Genomic DNA, 19,678 nt, shown 5'->3' with positions numbered 1-19,678 from the left:
GATTACGATGCAGTGTCCGGTGAGTGCCCATGCGTGTGTGTGTAATCCATGTGTATGTTGTTTGGGTGACGGGTTCTGATTGAGTGCCAGGTGAGGGTGTGTACTCCTGAGTGTTATGGGTCACCCATTTGCTTCCTCCCATACATTCACGTGCCTTGGATCTGGGTATGACTGTATCCCTTCTGCCCACAGTTGCCAATGAGGCACACATTAGTGCACTTTACCTTGAACTGTCATCTTGCAACTACATTGTTCAGATTTTGTAAGTGTTCATTCAGGCTGATTGTTTCCACTCTCCCTTTTTTACTACGCATTTTTCTGCCCTATTGCAACATATGTGATATGCTTCGGTCATTGTTTACAGCCCACACTGGGCCACTATTTTTACCTGGTTATGTAAATGATTACACCATTCAGGCCGATGGAGTATTGAGCTGCAGACATTTTTTATTAGGGCCTGTTTGCATGTGGAACATGACAGATGTTTCCTGTAATGTTAAAGTGACCAACCATTGATCAGCCTACAATGACTGTATTATTGGACCCTGGATGTGTTTCAGTGTGTGGCACATGCATATTTAGCAACACTATTCTGCATTAATCTTCGCGGTGGTCAGTCAAAATGTCGGAAAAAAAAGTCGAATGACAAAAATGTCGAAAAATAAATATCGAAAAAAAAAGTCGAATGTATTCTTTTTTATTTATATGTATTTTTTGGGTTCGGTAAGTCAAAAAAAGGGGGGTTGGGGAGGAACCTCCCCATTTCGAAAAAAATGTATTGAAAAAGAAATTCGACTTTGTTTTTTTTGACATTTTATTTTCTACATTTTGACTTTCGACATTTTTGTTTTTGACCAAATGACTATAAACCAATCTTTGCCTCATGTCGATGTGACATGGATGTGTGACAGTACTCATTCACTGACATATTTCTGTAGTTTTGTAATTTAACGTGGCTATGCTACGTGACATCTGTGTGGTGGCATGTGTCATGTATGTGTATTGGACATGCCACTCACAGCCTGATGTGTGATGCCAGTGCTACCCAACATAATGCAAATGTGTTGCTTTTCCATCTTGCTCTCCCCAGTGTCTGCCTTTTTGACTCCACTTCCAACTCTTTGACAGTGCATGCATGGGAGGGTTATAGTCATGTGGGACATGTGTAAATCATGTACTGGATCTTTGGCTTGTCACGGCCTATGTGTGTGCTATGGTGCTCATGCCTGTTTCCATTTGTTGTCTTTCATGTTTTTGCAGGTGATGACGCACTTGATGCTGTTGAGGTTGAGGAGATGGTGCAGACCCAGGAGGAATCTCAGGCACGATCGGGCACCAGCGGAGGACGTGGTGTGGTGGTGGGTGAAAGCCCAATGTTACTGCAGACCATACTGTCCAGAGATGTCTCTGGGTGCACCTCCCCAGACCTCTATTCAGGTGCTGAATCGGATGATGAGACTTATGTGCAGTCACAGGTAAGTGTTTCTGGCAGGGATTCTGTTCTGCCCAACCCACCTGCACCAGGGGTAGAACCCTCTATGGGGATGTCATTGTTGGTAGGTCCACCTTTGGTGATTACGGATGCAGGGTCACACTCCACAGCATCTGATCCTGTTCCTGGGCCAGCAGATCAGAGGGGGAATGCTGTCCTGCAGCCTCAGGCACTGCCAGAACAGCAAGGTGCAGATCGCCTTGCCCCAAACAGGTGTGGTGCCCGTCGACGCGGTGGCCGTGTGCCACCAGGCAATACTGTATGGGAAAACTCCATGTATGGTATGGCAACCCAACAGGCAGCATCAGTAGAAATGATGGCTCAGGCAATGGAGAGGGTGGCCACTTCCATTATCCCCCCTGAAAGGCAGATGGAGCAACAACAGCAGGCAACAGACTCCATTTGCCAATCACACAGGGAAGACATGTTGGCATTCAACAGGGACCGACGGGCGGCACTGGAGACTCTGCGCGAATCCATATCAATAGAGTCCCAAGGCCACAGGAAAGCCCTGAGGGTAGAACTACATAACTTAAGGCAGACTCTGGTTGAACTCGAGGCTTCCAGTAATTTAAGGGCAGAACAGCAGCTGGAGCAGCTCACATGTTTTCTCTCAGCTGAGCTGCATGCAACACGTGAGGAGATCCGGGCATCACGAGAGGCCATGCGTGCAGAAATGCAGGCCACCCGTGATGTGCTGCATGGGGATCTCTGCACTTTAATCCTCCAGAATCAGACCTTCCAGACCCGCATGCTTGCTGCCATGGAGGACCATACCAGGACTTTGCGTGGGCTGCCTCCCATATTGCCACCACCTCCTGATGCAGCAGCAGAGGATGAGCAGAGCGACAGCAGTTCTCCCACAATGGCATAGCCGTGCAGGCCATGAGCCCAAGGAGGTATTTTTTTTTTCTCGCAACATAACATCCACGCAGGTGGGTGTTGGTGTGCACCCTGTCCTCGAACCTCCTGGGTGGCCTCCCCCACATCCCCTGGCCCCCACATGGCCATTTTTGATTTTTTATTTTTATTTTTACAGTGTGTTGCCTTGTGTGGCTCCCGTGGGCATCCACTGTATTCCGGCTGGGCTCATGCATGCTTGTCTTGAGTTTGGGTTAGATGCTTGGGTTCGTGAGACACACACCCCTCCTGCTTCCCGTTTCCATGGGCTTGCAAAGGGTTGACCAAGTGATAGTGAATTACATAGTGACGTTGGGCTCCCATGAGCTGTGTGGGCAGTCTGTAGTCCATACTGTGTAGACATCCCTAGTGGATATTGTTGTTGTATTGTACACTGCATGGTGTATTGATATGTGCTTGTGCATCCATGTCTTCCTCCTAATTTGCAGGTTCCTTCCTCATGTCTTCACAAGGCCGTCTACTTTGCAGATGCAGTTCATGTTGTATGCAGTACACTGAGACATTTGCGTGTCAGCAACACTCTACAGTTGGAAGGGGTCGATGTGCTGGCGTATTCAGGTTGTAAAACTACCACCAAGAAACAGAAAAGATATGTCCAGAGCAAAATATATTTAGAAAAAATGTATCCAAATTTATTAAAGGTGATACAAAAATTGAAAACTAGTGAATAAATCACTCAAAATTATTATACACTGATCATTTTAACATAACAGAACAGCAGCAACAATATGCCGAAAATCGGCTAAAACTTCATCACTCATACTCAACATACATAGTACATACATACACACACAACTCATCATACCGTGGCATACATCCAAAGTACTAAAAACACAGAAAACATGCTAAGAACCAATGGGGAAGAGGAATTCATAACTAGTCCCCATAATAACACTCATTATTGCGGTGTTTACAAACAATAGAAATAATTCACAACCAATCTATTGTCAGGGTGGATAGGAAGAACAAATGCAAAGATCACATCCCTGTAGAATTTTTCTCTCGACCGGTTTCGACGTGTAGTGGTGGTTAACTGAACGTCTTCCTCAGGAGGTGGGTGTTACCATTCTGAAAAACAAGTACGCAAAAGCGACTATAAGCTACTACATGAAAAAGTCTTTGCCGACTGCCTGTAACATACAATTAAAGAAGGAGAAAAAGGACTGCTGCTAGCAGCCTAAGTTATTAAAAACAATTAAGAACCGTGTATACCATAGTGAAAATAAGCATATACGGCCCCCGCTACAACAGCTGTGTAAACCAGAACAAGAGGGTAAGTGACTCCCAAAAGAGAACCGTGCAAGATGAAAGGGAACCTTCAAGACCATGGTGGATCGGCAGCAAGACCATGGTGGATCGGCAATAATAATATATATCTAAATACCAAAAAAGCCTGACCAATGGCAATGTCTGTATCTAAAAAGAACTAGTAGTGGACTAACCTGATGAAGACCTAGCTGCTGCAAAAATCTATGCAGTGTAGTGTGGCCAGTCACGCGAGACAATTCAGCACTAAAACATAACCTGAAACCAGAAACAAGACCAGAATGCACTAGGTCAGATAAATAAAAAAATAAAAAAATAATAAAAAGCCTAGGTTCAAAGTGGAGTGCCTATGACTAAGGCAAAAATAATAATAATAGCTCACCTGGAGGGAGCCCCATGCAGTTTAAGATGATCCAGCGCTGCATGTATTTGAAAAGTGAAGAGGCAGCGCAACTTAGCCTGAGCCTTCAACGCCGTCTGTAAATGACTACAAAAGTGGCAAAAGAGCTTCATTAAAATGGCAAGCAGTGACCCACGGCTTACCAGAGTACAAGGGCACTGCATGAAATGCCTCTAAAAGTTCTCCAATAAAATGGGAGGAAGCTTACAGACAACCACACCGTTCTGGGGGATCCAAAAGGTGTTTAAATGTAAATGCACGAAAAGCCCAATAAATCAAATGGAGCTACGAGCACAATTGAAATGAGAAGGTAAACTTAAGGGCAAATGGCAGCTGTCTAAGATGAACGGTGCTATGTTTAAATATAAACACACGAAGTGCCAAATAAATCAATTGGAGCAGCTCGCACAATTGAAATGTAATAGTGAGCTCAAAGGCAACAAACAGTAGTCTAAAGGGCGACGCTGCAAAGTTAATTATGCAGAGGACTAAAGCTGAAAAGCTATTAACATTGCAGGAAGGCTGGCCACACGCTTACCTGCAAAACGGTTGCTGTATAATGGAATTGTCCAGCAACGAGGGAGAACAGATGGTAATCTCTTTGTTTAAAACTAGTTGTAAATTCGAAACGCTACGCATGCGTGTAGGGACCTGCAAGGAGTGGCTGGCTACAGCCAATAATAAACAAAAGCCTTTTTAAAGGCAAAATTAGAGACTGACTGCGCATGTCAGCAAGTGCTGCCAGTAAAGACATTCCACGAGCAGAACAAAGCGCAAATAATGCAGCCCAAATTAAAAGGAAATGATGATGAAAAACGCCGCTGCTGATAGAAAAAATAATACTAAATAAATACTAGAAAAGGATGAACATCAGACTAAAAAGCAGCGTAAATAAATTTTGGGCTGCCATCACCACACCAAGTGAATTCTGGGAGTTGTAGTCCAATTTAGGCCAGAACCATATAACAGGCCCCATATCTCTAAGCAATTCTGGAGCTACTATACAATGACTAAAAGAGTGTTTTTAGACCAGAGATAGGCAAGAAAGATGGTAAAAAAGCTTTGGCTGAAAAGGCGATAATCTAATGTAAAAGATGTTAAATTGTGTCAATTAAACTAAATAGCTAAACAGTCATAATAGCCATAGAGGGCAAATAGAGAAATGCAGAACAAGCTTGCTAGCGACTATTGAAGTCCCACGACTCCAATGTGTTAAGGCCTTTGTGGAGTGTTTTTAAATTAAACATCGTGCAAAAGTAAGAATGTTATTTATGCTATCCAGTGCCCGTGTCAGCTTTTGTATGTAGGAAAAACCTCTAGGGAAGTCCATCTACGTATCAATGAGCACCGGTCTAAAATTAGAACACGCAACCTCTCGGCTCCACTAGTGATTCATTGCGTAGAAATGGGACACAACCCAGACTCTTTAATCTGGTTTTGTTTGGAAAAATGTTTTGCTAATAACACAATACAACTGGCTAATAAATTGTCCTACAAAGAACAAATGTGGATGTTTAATTTAAAAACACTCCACAAAGGCCTTAACACATTGGAGTCGTGGGACTTCAATAGTCGCTAGCAAGCTTGTTCTGCATTTCTCTATTTGCCCTCTATGGCTATTATGACTGTTTAGCTATTTAGTTTAATTGACACAATTTAACATCTTTTACATTAGATTATCGCCTTTTCAGCCAAAGCTTTTTTACCATCTTTCTTGCCTATCTCTGGTCTAAAAACACTCTTTTAGTCATTGTATAGTAGCTCCAGAATTGCTTAGAGATATGGGGCCTGTTATATGGTTCTGGCCTAAATTGGACTACAACTCCCAGAATTCACTTGGTGTGGTGATGGCAGCCCAAAATTTATTTACGCTGCTTTTTAGTCTGATGTTCATCCTTTTCTAGTATTTATTTAGTATTATTTTTTCTATCAGCAGCGGCGTTTTTCATCATCATTTCCTTTTAATTTGGGCTGCATTATTTGCGCTTTGTTCTGCTCGTGGAATGTCTTTACTGGCAGCACTTGCTGACATGCGCAGTCAGTCTCTAATTTTGCCTTTAAAAAGGCTTTTGTTTATTATTGGCTGTAGCCAGCCACTCCTTGCAGGTCCCTACACGCATGCGTAGCGTTTCGAATTTACAACTAGTTTTAAACAAAGAGATTACCATCTGTTCTCCCTCGTTGCTGGACAATTCCATTATACAGCAACCGTTTTGCAGGTAAGCGTGTGGCCAGCCTTCCTGCAATGTTAATAGCTTTTCAGCTTTAGTCCTCTGCATAATTAACTTTGCAGCGTCGCCCTTTAGACTACTGTTTGTTGCCTTTGAGCTCACTATTACATTTCAATTGTGCGAGCTGCTCCAATTGATTTATTTGGCACTTCGTGTGTTTATATTTAAACATAGCACCGTTCATCTTAGACAGCTGCCATTTGCCCTTAAGTTTACCTTCTCATTTCAATTGTGCTCGTAGCTCCATTTGATTTATTGGGCTTTTCGTGCATTTACATTTAAACACCTTTTGGATCCCCCAGAACGGTGTGGTTGTCTGTAAGCTTCCTCCCATTTTATTGGAGAACTTTTAGAGGCATTTCATGCAGTGCCCTTGTACTCTGGTAAGCCGTGGGTCACTGCTTGCCATTTTAATGAAGCTCTTTTGCCACTTTTGTAGTCATTTACAGACGGCGTTGAAGGCTCAGGCTAAGTTGCGCTGCCTCTTCACTTTTCAAATACATGCAGCGCTGGATCATCTTAAACTGCATGGGGCTCCCTCCAGGTGAGCTATTATTATTATTTTTGCCTTAGTCATAGGCACTCCACTTTGAACCTAGGCTTTTTATTATTTTTTTATTTTTTTATTTATCTGACCTAGTGCATTCTGGTCTTGTTTCTGGTTTCAGGTTATGTTTTAGTGCTGAATTGTCTCGCGTGACTGGCCACACTACACTGCATAGATTTTTGCAGCAGCTAGGTCTTCATCAGGTTAGTCCACTACTAGTTCTTTTTAGATACAGACATTGCCATTGGTCAGGCTTTTTTGGTATTTAGATATATATTATTATTGCCGATCCACCATGGTCTTGCTGCCGATCCACCATGGTCTTGAAGGTTCCCTTTCATCTTGCACGGTTCTCTTTTGGGAGTCACTTACCCTCTTGTTCTGGTTTACACAGCTGTTGTAGCGGGGGCCGTATATGCTTATTTTCACTATGGTATACACGGTTCTTAATTGTTTTTAATAACTTAGGCTGCTAGCAGCAGTCCTTTTTCTCCTTCTTTAATTGTATGTTACAGGCAGTCGGCAAAGACTTTTTCATGTAGTAGCTTATAGTCGCTTTTGCGTACTTGTTTTTCAGAATGGTAACACCCACCTCCTGAGGAAGACGTTCAGTTAACCACCACTACACGTCGAAACCGGTCGAGAGAAAAATTCTACAGGGATGTGATCTTTGCATTTGTTCTTCCTATCCACCCTGACAATAGATTGGTTGTGAATTATTTCTATTGTTTGTAAACACCGCAATAATGAGTGTTATTATGGGGACTAGTTATGAATTCCTCTTCCCCATTGGTTCTTAGCATGTTTTCTGTGTTTTTAGTACTTTGGATGTATGCCACGGTATGATGAGTTGTGTGTGTATGTATGTACTATGTATGTTGAGTATGAGTGATGAAGTTTTAGCCGATTTTCGGCATATTGTTGCTGCTGTTCTGTTATGTTAAAATGATCAGTGTATAATAATTTTGAGTGATTTATTCACTAGTTTTCAATTTTTGTATCACCTTTAATAAATTTGGATACATTTTTTCTAAATATATTTTGCTCTGGACATATCTTTTCTGTTTCTTGATGTTATTATAATACTCTGGTCCAGAGGCTAGAGTTACCCTGCTCTTTTCAGTGTTTGTAAAACTACCACTACTTGAACTTAGTACTGTCATGTTTATGCATTTTTCCATGGTGTGTTGCAGCATTGTGTTGGTGGTAAGTATTTGGTAATGTGTGCTGTTAGTTATACATTGCTGGGAGCATATTGTGTGTGGGCAGTTTCCATTAGGGACAGTGTACTTTGTGACACTTGTGTCAGGTCTTGTGCATTGCTTTGTTTGCTTTCACATTGCATGACATGCCTTGGTGTGTTTGGCGGTGGAGCTGGCGAGGGGTTGGGTGACATGGCGCTGTTCTCATGTTGTATTTAGCAAGGGGGTAATGAATTTATCAGCATAGATGTATGTCTTTTGATGACACAGCATTGGTGGTGTTTGGGTAGGTAGGGATGCACACAATGTAACACTTCCAGGTGACCAATCACAGGCTTGTATGGTTGTGACAGTTGACTGTCCCTTATGTCATCATCATTGATTGCCAGCTGGTATGTGCCAGGGCTGTGTGCACTCCACAGGGGTGTGATTTTATGTGAAGTAATTAGCCACCAGCTGCGTACGGGCTGCCTCACCACGTGCCCTTTCACCTCCCATGCGCAGCAGGCATGCATGTGGTTGGGGATGTGGGGGCACCACACATGTTGCCACTATGATCCTGCACACTACTGGGGGAGCGTATAACAGCTGCCCACCAGAACGGTCAAGGGAGCGAAAGCATGACTTGAGCACTCCGAATGTGCGCTCCACTATGCCCCAGGTTGCAATATGGTCTGTGTTGTATCTTACCTCGGGTGGCGTGGTCGGGTTCCAAATTGACGTCATCATGTGGGTGCTCAGAGGGTAGGCACTGTCCCCTGGGGAGGTGGTGATGGGTATCATTAGTGGGGTTGTGACATTACTCAGTATCTGACATGCATGCATGTGCAGTGGCATTTATACTCACCAAGCAGCCATGTATCGCCATGCCGCCCAGCTTCTAGGTCCCGGTTTAGGGTTGACATTCTGTAAATGAAACTGTCGTGGGTGGACCCTGGATAGTTAGCATATACTGAGGTGATGATTCCCTTGGCATCACATACTACCTGCACGTTGATGGAATGCCAGTGCTTGCGGTTTCTATAGATGTGCTCAGATGTATATGTGCCTGCGGACTGATGGGCGTGCTGTCATGATGGCCAACACCTGGTGTAGGCAGCGTGACTGCGTGGCCTGTGACACCCCCCCACTATAGCACTTGTCCGCTCCGCTGAAATGATCCAGTGGCCAAGAAGTGCAGTACATTGAGGACCTTCTCCAGGGGACTGAGTGCTTGGGAGCACAGGGTGGGTGATGCAAGGTCATCCTCCCACTCACTCACCAGGTCGAGTATTATGTGAGGTGGAAACCTGTACCTCCCATACACCTGGTCATCAGGCATCCCAAAAAGGCTGGTTCTGGGTGTAAAAATTCTGGGCCTGACTATCCTCCTCCTCCTCCTGCGGTATCCCACGACCACTGCTGCTAGGAACAGTATGTTCATCTTGGCATCTGAGCTTGTTTGTTGTTTGCGTGCACTTTTATGCTGCGCAGGTCCACGTACACCTGCTTCCTGCTGGCGTACATGTTTCCGGATTAGCGCGTCTTTTTTGGCGCACACATTAGCCCCGTTCGATTCCATGAATACGTGTTGTAGATGCGCGTGTGGGCGTTCCACGCATTTGCCTCCTGTACTTCCCCCGTGACGCCCACATTTTCACGCGTTGTTCCCCATTCCGCGTGTTACGCCCCCCTCTTCCACCTACTTTTGTTGTGTGCGCTTCGCTATGTGCGCTTTCGCTGTGCGCTTAGCGCACGCTGTTTGGAGACGTGTGCGCCAGCGTGCGCCACGAAGAATTTTAGCGCACATCCAGGGATTTACACGCACACAGACTTCCATGAATCGCTGTGCGTGGGTTTCGTTGCGATTTTCGTACTTGTGCTGTGATTCGCACGCTTTCGCAAGCTTGCGCCGAACATTTCAGTGCACATTAATTCCACGAATCGGCCTGTCTATTGTTATAAGATTCTCGTTTAACCAGAATTATTTCTTTTTTATATTGCGATGATATGTTGCTAAGTTTGGTTCTGTTTTCTACTGATGGTAGAAGTCTCCAAGAAGCCTCACATCTTCTTTTTTCCATTCGCAAGGTTTTCAACTCTGGGGTGAACCATGAGTTGAGGTGGGCTTTGGCTTTGCTTTGTCTCATTTTAAGAGGGGCAATGGAGTCAAGTGTTACTGTCCTAATTGTATTGTACTCATCGAGTAGCAAGTTAGGATCCATGGTGTCCGGTAGAGAGTTGAGGGTAGGAAGGATAAGGGGAATAAGTCTATCAGCCGTGATATTCTTTTTATTCCTTGTTAGACTAGGTGGAACGGATGGAGTATTTTTAGAGGTTGGCCTTTTTGTGGTTAGTGTGAATGACAGGAGGTGGTGGTCTGTCCAGGCCTGAGGGGTTATGGCAGTGATGGAGGCGTTGCAATTATAATCCACCACCCAATCGAGTGTTCTGCCTTTGATATGTGTCGGAAGTTTCACTCTCTGGGTAAGACCTATTTCTGACAGGATGTTGGCAACGCTGGATGCTTGTTTATCTTTGGGGGCATTAAAGCTCAAGTTAAGGTCCCCAGCATTAGTAATTGTGAAGTGCTTTTTAATTTAGCACAGAGAATGGTGGAAATATCCTCCTCAAATGTCCCGATGGGACCTGGGGGTCTATATATGAGGTGAATGGTGAGTGACTGAGAGTTGGTGGTAGGTAGTTTAGCTGTGAGGACTTCACAGGATTGAATGTCTGGGGAGGGGGCTAGTCTCATGGATAAATTTTATTTAGCGATGAGAGCTATACCTCCTCCTCGAGCCACGGATCTATCTGCTCGCAGGATGGTGTAGTCATCAGGAACTGCTAGCATGAGGGCAGGGCCTCCTGCAGCGTGTAACCAGAATTCAGTGATTGCAAGAAAGTCATAGTTATCTGCCAGAACCAGGTCAGATATCTTTGTGGCATGTGCGACTAGAGATCCAGCATTTATTAGTGCCCCCTTGAGATCTAAGGTAGGGTTGTCTGGTAATGGAAGGAGTGAGCGGCTTGTTATCACTCCAGTGGCCTGAGCGGCACAATGGTGCGTTGTCTGGGTATTTTGTCAGAGTGGTTGTGCGTGGTAAGAGGGAATGAGGAGTTAAGGGCAGACTTTTCTCTAATGGTGGATTGTCTGTTTGGTGTACTTTTTCTCTCAAGATCTGGGTTGGTTGTGGACCTAGCGGGAGGTTCAAATGCTTTGGACAGTCTGGAACGGAGCCTTATGTTCCTAGAGGCTGTATTACATGGTCTATTAGAGTAGGGTGGTCTCTGGGGAGAGTTCAAGTTACTTAGTAGTAGTTCATGGGCTAGGTTGATGGGATGGGAAGAGGTGGGCGTTGCATCCAGAGTGATCTTAGTTATGAGCTTATGATCTGGTATTAGAGGAGTAGATGGTCTTGTGACACTGGCTAAAAGGCCTAGTGGTAGTAAGCTGCATAGGGCGACTAGGTTTAAGACAATGGCAAACAAATTATTTTAGGTCCAGTTTAGCACGGTGTTGCACTTGGCTATGAAAAGTCACAGTAGACTAAACATGATTGTAACATCAAATTATTCGTAGTCAGTGGTTTGGGGCTACACAGTGCAAGTGGGTTGCTCAAAGCAATTACGAGGAGCAAGTTGTATCAATGGGCGAATCCAATCCTAATCATGACATTACAATGGAATTACATAGGTAAAGTGCAGGCATCACGGTGAGTAATGAAAGTGGGGTACAATGCAGCAATCTGGGTTTTGGGATACAAATAATACAATGTAATCAGGCATAGTGTGACATTGGTGGATACACTATTAGGTACTATTAGGTAGAGTAACACTGAAGCAATCAGAAGTTCGGGATGCAAATATTTCAATGTGATCAGGCTTAATATGACACTAGTAGCTTCAGGATCTGACATTACTCGGTGCAGTGACGTCAGCAAACAGTTAATAACAGCGGGCCATAATGAAGCAATGGTGGGCATTTTAGTCATGAGAAGCACGTAGCAAGCACATCAAATATAGTGTACAGCACACACAAATACAGCAAATACAGTGACACTTGTGAGAACAATAAGAGAAGCAATGTGGTCTGATAAGAATGCCAGTAAACGGGACCGTGCCAAAGTGGACGTTAGACTTGGGCTAATTGGCATACCCACAATGATTTCCTCATGTGCCTCCAAACCAGAAGTAAACTTCCAGTGATGGCTACTGGGTGGCGCTGCAGCCCATCTGAATTGGCTCAAATGACTTATTCTTCTTTAATATTTCTCAATCAGGAATCTTGAACCTTGTATTGCACCCCGCTGAGTGTGCCATGTGAGGTATTGTGAGGTATTGCTTTAGGTACTTCCTCACCGCTGAGTGTGCCATGTGAGGTATTGTGCCATGTGAGGTATTGCTTTAGGTAAGAAAAACACAGGTTTGGCAGAAAAAGCCACAAAACCATAGCGCTTGTATGAATAAATAGTAAGAATGCACATAGGCTGGAGGTGCCTGAGAGGTGTGGGAGTACTGCCAAATACAACCCACTGTTGTGGAAACAATTAGAGCACGGGCAATTCTCAGTCGCACTGCGCCTAAGAGTGCAATATAGGCATGTGTTGCAAGTAATTGAAGAGAGATGTGGTTATAAGTCCGATGGATTTATTTGCAAAGTAGCCTGACACGTGTTTCGAGTCTAAACCGACTCTTCATCCGAGGCTGTAAATGGGAGATGGCACCTAATATAAATTGAATGAAGGACAGTGCCAGAAAACTCTCACGGCTTCGCAATTGCAGTAATTTCAGCACCGCAGGAAAAGCCAAAGTGATGTGAAAGGAAGCAGCCTTTCACATCACTTTGGCTTTTCCTGCTGTGCTGAAATTACCGCAATTGCAAAGCCGTGAGAGAGTCCCATCTCCCATTTACAGCCTCGGATGAAGAGTCGGTTTAGACTCGAAGCACGTGTCAGGCTACTTTGCAAATAAATCCATCGGATTTATAACCACATATCTCTTCAATTACTTGCAACACATGCCTATATTGCACTCTTGGGCGCAGTGCAACTGAGAATTGTCCGTGCTCCTATTGCTTTAGGTACTTCCTCACCGCTGAGTGTGCCATGTGAGGTATTGCTTTAGGTACTTCCTCACCGCTGAGTGTGCCATGTGAGGTGTTGCTTTAGGTAGTTCCTCAACGCTGAGTGTGCCATGTGAGGTATTGTTTTAGGTACTTCCTCACTGCTGAGTGTGCCATGTGAGGTATTGCTTTAGGTACTTCCTCACCGCCGAGTGTGCCATGTGAGGAATTGCTTTAGGTACTTCCTCACCGCTGAGTGTGCCATGTGAGGTATTGCTTTAGGTAGTTCCTCACCGCTGAGTGCACCATGTGAGGCATTGCTTTAGGTACTTCCTCCCCGCTGAGTGTGCCATGTGAGGTATTGCTTTAGGTACTTCCTCAATGCTGAGTGTGCCACGTGAGGTATCGCTTTAGGTACTTCCTCACTGCTGAATGTGCCATGTGAGGTATTGCTTTAAGTAGTTCCTCCCCGCTGAGTGTGCCATGTGAGGTATCGCTTCAGGTACTTCCTCACCGCTGAGTGTGCCATGTGAGGTATTGCTTTAGGTACTTCCTCACCGCTGAGTGTGCCATGTGAGGTATTGCTTTAGGTACTTCCTCACCGCTGAGTATGCCATGTGAGGTATTGCTTTAGGTAGTTCCTCACCGCTGAGTGTACCATGTGAGGCATTGCTTTAGGTACTTCCTCCCCGCTGAGTGTGCCATGTGAGGTATTGCTTTAGGTACTTCCTCAATGCTGAGTGTGCCACGTGAGGTATCGCTTTAGGTACTTCCTCACTGCTGAATGTGCCATGTGAGGTATTGCTTTAAGTAGTTCCTCCCCGCTGAGTGTGCCATGTGAGGTATCGCTTCAGGTACTTCCTCACCGCTGAGTGTGCCATGTGAGGTATTGCTTTAGGTACTTCCTCCCCGCTGAGTGTGCCATGTGAGGTATTGCTTTAGGTACTTCCTCACCGCTGAGTATGCCATGTGAGGTATTGCTTTAGGTAGTTCCTCACCGCTGAGTGTACCATGTGAGGCATTGCTTTAGGTACTTCCTCCCCGCTGAGTGTGCCATGTGAGGTATTGCTTTAGGTACTTCCTCACCGCTGAGTATGCCATGTGAGGCATTATGCTAGATACTTCCTCACTGCTAAGTGTGCCATGTGAGGTATTGCTTTAGGTAGTTCCTCACTGCTGAGTGTGCCATGTGAGGTATTGCTTTAGGTACTTCCTCACCGCTGAGTGTGCCATGTGAGGTATTGCTTTAGGTAGTTCCTCAACTCTGAGTGTGCCATGTGAGGCATTGCTTTAGGTAGTTCCTCACCGCTGAGTGTGCCATGTGAGGCATTGCTTTAGGTACTTCCTCCCCGCTGAGTGTGCCATGTGAGGTATTGCTTTAGGTACTTCCTCACCGCTGAGTATGCCATGTGAGGCATTATGCTAGATACTTCCTCACTGCTAAGTGTGCCATGTGAGGTATTGCTTTAGGTACTTCCTCACCGCCAAGTGTGCCATGTGAGGTATTGCTTTAGGTAGTTCCTCACCACTGAGGTTGCAATGGTATTGCTTTAGGTACTCCCTCACCGCTGAGTGTGCCATGTGAAGTATTGCTTTAGGTACTTCCTCACCGCTGAGTGTGCCATGTGAGGTATTGCTTTAGGTAGTTCCTCACCGCTGAGTGTGCCATGTGAGGCATTGCTTTAGGTAGTTCCTCACCGCTGAGTGTGTCATGTGAGGTATTGCTTTAGGTAGTTCCTCACTGCTGAGTGTGCCATGTGAGGCATTGATTTAGGTACTTCCTCACCGTTGAGTGTGCCATGTGAAGTATTGCTTTAGGTACTTCCTCACCGCTGAGTGTGCCATGTGAGGCATTGCTTTAGGTAGTTCCTCACCGCTGAGTGTGCCATGTGAGGAATTGCTTTAGGTACTTCCTCACCGCTGAGTGTGCCATGTGAGGCATTGCTTTAGGTAGTTCCTCACCGCTGAGTGTGCCATGCGAGGCATTGCTTTAGGTACTTACTCACCCCTGAGTGTGCCATGCGAGGCATTGCTTAAGGTAGTTCCTCACCGCTGAGTGTGCCATGTGAGGTATTGCTTTAGGTAGTTCCTCACCGCTGAGTGTGCCATGTGAGGTATTGCTTTAGGTACTTCCTCACCGTTGAGTGTGCCATGTGAGGCATTGCTTTAGGTACTTCCTCACCGCTGAGTGTGCCATGTGAGGCATTGCTTTAGGTAGTTCCTCACCGCTGAGTGTGCCATGTGAGGTATTGCTTTAGGTAGTTCCTCACCGCTAAGTGTGCCATGTGAGGTATTGCTTTAGGTACTTCCTCAATGCTGAGTGTGCCACGTGAGGTATCGCTTTAGGTACTTCCTCACTGCTGAATGTGCCATGTGAGGTATTGCTTTAAGTAGTTCCTCCCCGCTGAGTGTGCCATGTGAGGTATCGCTTCAGGTACTTCCTCACCGCTGAGTGTGCCATGTGGGGTATTGCTTTAGGTACTTCCTCACCGCTGAGTATGCCATGTGAGGTATTGCTTTAGGTAGTTCCTCAACTCTGAGTGTGCCATGTGAGGCATTGCTTTAGGTAGTTCCTCACCGCTGAGTGTACCATGTGAGGCATTGCTTTAGGTACTTCCTCCCCGCTGAGTGTGCCATGTGAGGTATTGCTTTAGGTACTTCCTCACCGCTGAGTATGCCATGTGAGGCATTATGCTAGATACTTCCTCACTGCTAAGTGTGCCATGTGAGGTATTGCTTTAGGTAGTTCCTCACCACTGAGTGTGCCATGTGAGGTATTGCTTTAGGTACTTCCTCACCGCTGAGTGTGCCATGTGAGGTATTGCTTTAGGTAGTTCCTCAACTCTGAGTGTGCCATGTGAGGCATTGCTTTAGGTAGTTCCTCACCGCTGAGTGTGCCATGTGAGGCATTGCTTTAGGTACTTCCTCCCCGCTGAGTGTGCCATGTGAGGTATTGCTTTAGGTACTTCCTCACCGCTGAGTATGCCATGTGAGGCATTATGCTAGATACTTCCTCACTGCTAAGTGTGCCATGTGAGGTATTGCTTTAGGTACTTCCTCACCGCCAAGTGTGCCATGTGAGGTATTGCTTTAGGTAGTTCCTCACCACTGAGGTTGCAATGGTATTGCTTTAGGTACTCCCTCACCGCTGAGTGTGCCATGTGAAGTATTGCTTTAGGTAGTTCCTCACCGCTGAGTGTGTCATGTGAGGTATTGCTTTAGGTAGTTCCTCACCGCTGAGTGTGCCATGTGAGGCATTGATTTAGGTACTTCCTCACCGTTGAGTGTGCCATGTGAAGTATTGCTTTAGGTTCTTCCTCACCGCTGAGTGTGCCATGTGAGGCATTGCTTTAGGTAGTTCCTCACCGCTGAGTGTGCCATGTGAGGAATTGCTTTAGGTACTTCCTCACCGCTGAGTGTGCCATGTGAGGCATTGCTTTAGGTAATTCCTCACTGCTGAGAGTGCTATGTTAGGCATTGTGCCATGTGAGGCATTGCTTTAGGTAGTTCCTCACCGCTGAGTGTGCCATGTGAGGCATTGCTTTAGGTAGTTCCTCACCGCTGAGTGTGCCATGCGAGGCATTGCTTTAGGTACTTACTCACCCCTGAGTGTGCCATGCGAGGCATTGCTTAAGGAAGTTCCTCACCGCTGAGTGTGCCATGTGAGGTATTGCTTTAGGTAGTTCCTCACCGCTGAGTGTGCCATGTGAGGTATTGCTTTAGGTACTTCCTCACCGTTGAGTGTGCCATGTGAGGCATTGCTTTAGGTACTTCCTCACCGCTGAGTGTGCCATGTGAGGCATTGCTTTAGGTAGTTCCTCACCGCTGAGTGTGCCATGTGAGGTATTGCTTTAGGTAGTTCCTCACCGCTAAGTGTGCCATGTGAGGTATTGCTTTAGGTACTTCCTCACTGCTGAGTATGCCATGTGAGGCATTGCTTTAGGTACTTCCTCACCGCTGAGTGTGCCATGTGAGGTATTACTTTAGGTACTTCCTCACAACTGAGTATTCCATGTGAGGCATTGCTTTAGGTACTTCCTCACTGCTGAGAGTGCTATGTTAGGCATTGTGCCATGTGAGGCATTGCTTTAGGTACTTCCTCACTGCTGAGTGTGCCATGTGAGGGATTGCTTTAGGTACTTCCTCACCGTTGAGTGTGCCATGTGAGGTATTGCTTTAGGTACTTCCTCACCGCTGAGTGTGCCATGTGAGGCATTGCTTTAGGTAGTTCCTCACCGCTGAGTGTGCCATGTGAGGCATTGCTTTAGGTAATTCCTCACTGCTGAGAGTGCTATGTTAGGCATTGTGCCATGTGAGGCATTGCTTTAGGTACTTCCTCACTGCTGAGAGTGCTATGTTAGGCATTGTGCCATGTGAGGCATTGCTTTAGGTACTTCCTCACTGCTGAGTGTGCCATGTGAGGTATTGTGCCATGTGAGGCATTGCTTTAGGTACTTCCTCACTGCTGAGTGTGCCATGTGAGGTATTGCTTTAGGTACTTCCTCACCGCTGAGTGTGCCATGTGAGGTATTGCTTTAGGTACTTCCTCACTGCTGAGTGTGCCATGTGAGGTATTGCTTTAGGTACTTCCTCACCGCTGAGTGTGCCATGTGAGGCATTGCTTTAGGTACTTCCTCACTGCTGAGTGTGCCATGTGAGGTATTGTGCCATGTGAGGCATTGCTTTAGGTACTTTCTCACCGCTGAGTGTGCCATGTGAGGTATTACTTTAGGTACTTCCTCAACTCTGAGTATGCCATGTGAGGTATTGCTTTAGGTACTTCCTCACCGCTGAGTGTGCCATGTGAGGTATTGCTTTAGGTAGTTCCTCACCGCTGAGTGTGCCATGTGAGGTATTGCTTTAGGTACTTCCTCACCGTTGAGTGTGCCATGTGAGGCATTGCTTTAGGTACTTCCACACCGCTGAGTGTCCCATGTGAGGCATTGCTTTAGGTACTTCCTCACCGCTGAGTGTGCAATGTGAGGAATTGCTTTAGGTACTTCCTCACCGCTGAGTGTGCCATGTGAGGTATTGCTTTAGGTACTTCCTCACCGCTGAGTGTGCCATGTGAGGTATTGCTTTAGGTAGTTCCTCACCGCTGAGTGTGCCATGTGAGGTATTGCTTTAGGTACTTCCTCACCGTTGAGTGTGCCATGTGAGGCATTGCTTTAGGTACTTCCACACCGCTGAGTGTCCCATGTGAGGCATTGCTTTAGGTACTTCCTCACCGCTGAGTGTGCAATGTGAGGAATTGCTTTAGGTACTTCCTCACCGCTGAGTGTGCCATGTGAGGTATTGCTTTAGGTACTTCCTCACCGCTGAGCGTGCCATGTGAGGTATTGCTTTAGTTACTTCCTCACCGCTGAGTGTGCCATGTGAGGCATTGCTTTAGGTACTTCCTCACTGCTGAGTGTGCCATGTGAGGTATTGCTTTAGGTACTTCCTCACTGCTGAGTGTGCCATGTGAGGCATTGCTTTAGGTACTTCCTCACTGCTGAGTGTGCCATGTGAGGTATTGCTTCAGGTACTTCCTCACTGCTGAGTGTGCCATGTGAGGCATTGCTTTAGGTACTTCCTCACTGCTGAGTGTGCCATGTGAGGTATTGCTTTAGGTATTTCCTCACTGCGGAGCGTGCCATGTGAGGTATTGCTTTAGTTACTTCCTCACCGCTGAGTGTACCATGTGAGGTATTGCTTTAGGTATTTCCTCACTGCGGAGCATGCCATGTGAGGTATTGCTTTAGTTACTTCCTCACCGCTGAGTGTGCCATGTGAGGCATTGCTTTAGGTACTTCCTCACTGCTGAGTGTACCATGTGAGGCATTGCTTTAGGTACTTCCTCACCGCTGAGTGTGCAATGTGAGGAATTGCTTTAGGTACTTCCTCACCGCTGAGTGTGCCATGTGAGGTATTGCTTTAGTTACTTCCTCGCCGCTGAGTGTGCCATGTGAGGCATTGCTTTAGGTACTTCCTCACCGCTGAGTGTGCAATGTGAGGAATTGCTTTAGGTACTTCCTGACCGCTGAGTGTGCCATGTGAGGTATTGCTTTAGGTACTTCCTCACCGCTGAGTGTGCAATGTGAGGAATTGCTTTAGGTACTTCCTCACCGCTGAGTGTGCCATGTGAGGTATTGCTTTAGGTACTTCCTCACCGCTGAGTGTGCAATGTGAGGAATTGCTTTAGGTACTTCCTCACCGCTGAGTGTGCCATGTGAGGCATTGCTTTAGGTACTTCCTCACCGCTGAGTGTGCAATGTGAGGAATTGCTTTAGGTACTTCCTCACCGCTGAGTGTGCCATGTGAGGTATTGCTTTAGGTACTTCCTCACTGCTGAGCGTGCCATGTGAGGTATTGCTTTAGTTACTTCCTCACCGCTGAGTGTGCCATGTGAGGCATTGCTTTAGGTAGTTCCTCACCGCTGAGCGTGCCATGTGAGGTATTGCTTTAGTTACTTCCTCACCGCTGAGTGTGCCATGTGAGGTATTGCTTTAGGTATTTCCTCACCGCTGAGTGTGCCATGTGAGGTATTGCTTTAGGTATTTCCTCACTGCTGAGCGTGCCATGTGAGGTATTGC

General features: G+C 46.0%; 2 long non-coding RNA genes across 2 annotated transcripts; one reads left to right on the top strand and one right to left on the bottom strand.

Annotated features, from left to right (window-relative positions):
• Window positions 1-3,019: 3,019 nt before the first annotated feature.
• Window positions 3,020-4,731, bottom strand: LOC138489591 (uncharacterized). The gene is made up of 3 exons (XR_011274824.1): window positions 4,618-4,731; window positions 4,062-4,166; window positions 3,020-3,481 (listed from the first exon to the last, which is right to left on the bottom strand). It is a non-coding gene; the product is annotated as an uncharacterized lncRNA (long non-coding RNA).
• A 1,453-nt stretch (window positions 4,732-6,184) lies between these two features.
• Window positions 6,185-7,896, top strand: LOC138489590 (uncharacterized). The gene is made up of 3 exons (XR_011274823.1): window positions 6,185-6,298; window positions 6,750-6,854; window positions 7,435-7,896. It is a non-coding gene; the product is annotated as an uncharacterized lncRNA (long non-coding RNA).
• The last annotated feature ends 11,782 nt before the right edge of the window (window positions 7,897-19,678 follow it).

This window comes from Ambystoma mexicanum, chromosome 9 (assembly GCF_040938575.1).
Source record: "Ambystoma mexicanum isolate Mex_15411 chromosome 9, UKY_AmexF1_1, whole genome shotgun sequence".
Lineage (NCBI taxonomy): Eukaryota > Metazoa > Chordata > Amphibia > Caudata > Ambystomatidae > Ambystoma > Ambystoma mexicanum.
The sequence above is the reverse complement of the archived record's forward strand: the minus strand, read 5'-3'. Positions and strand labels throughout refer to the sequence as shown.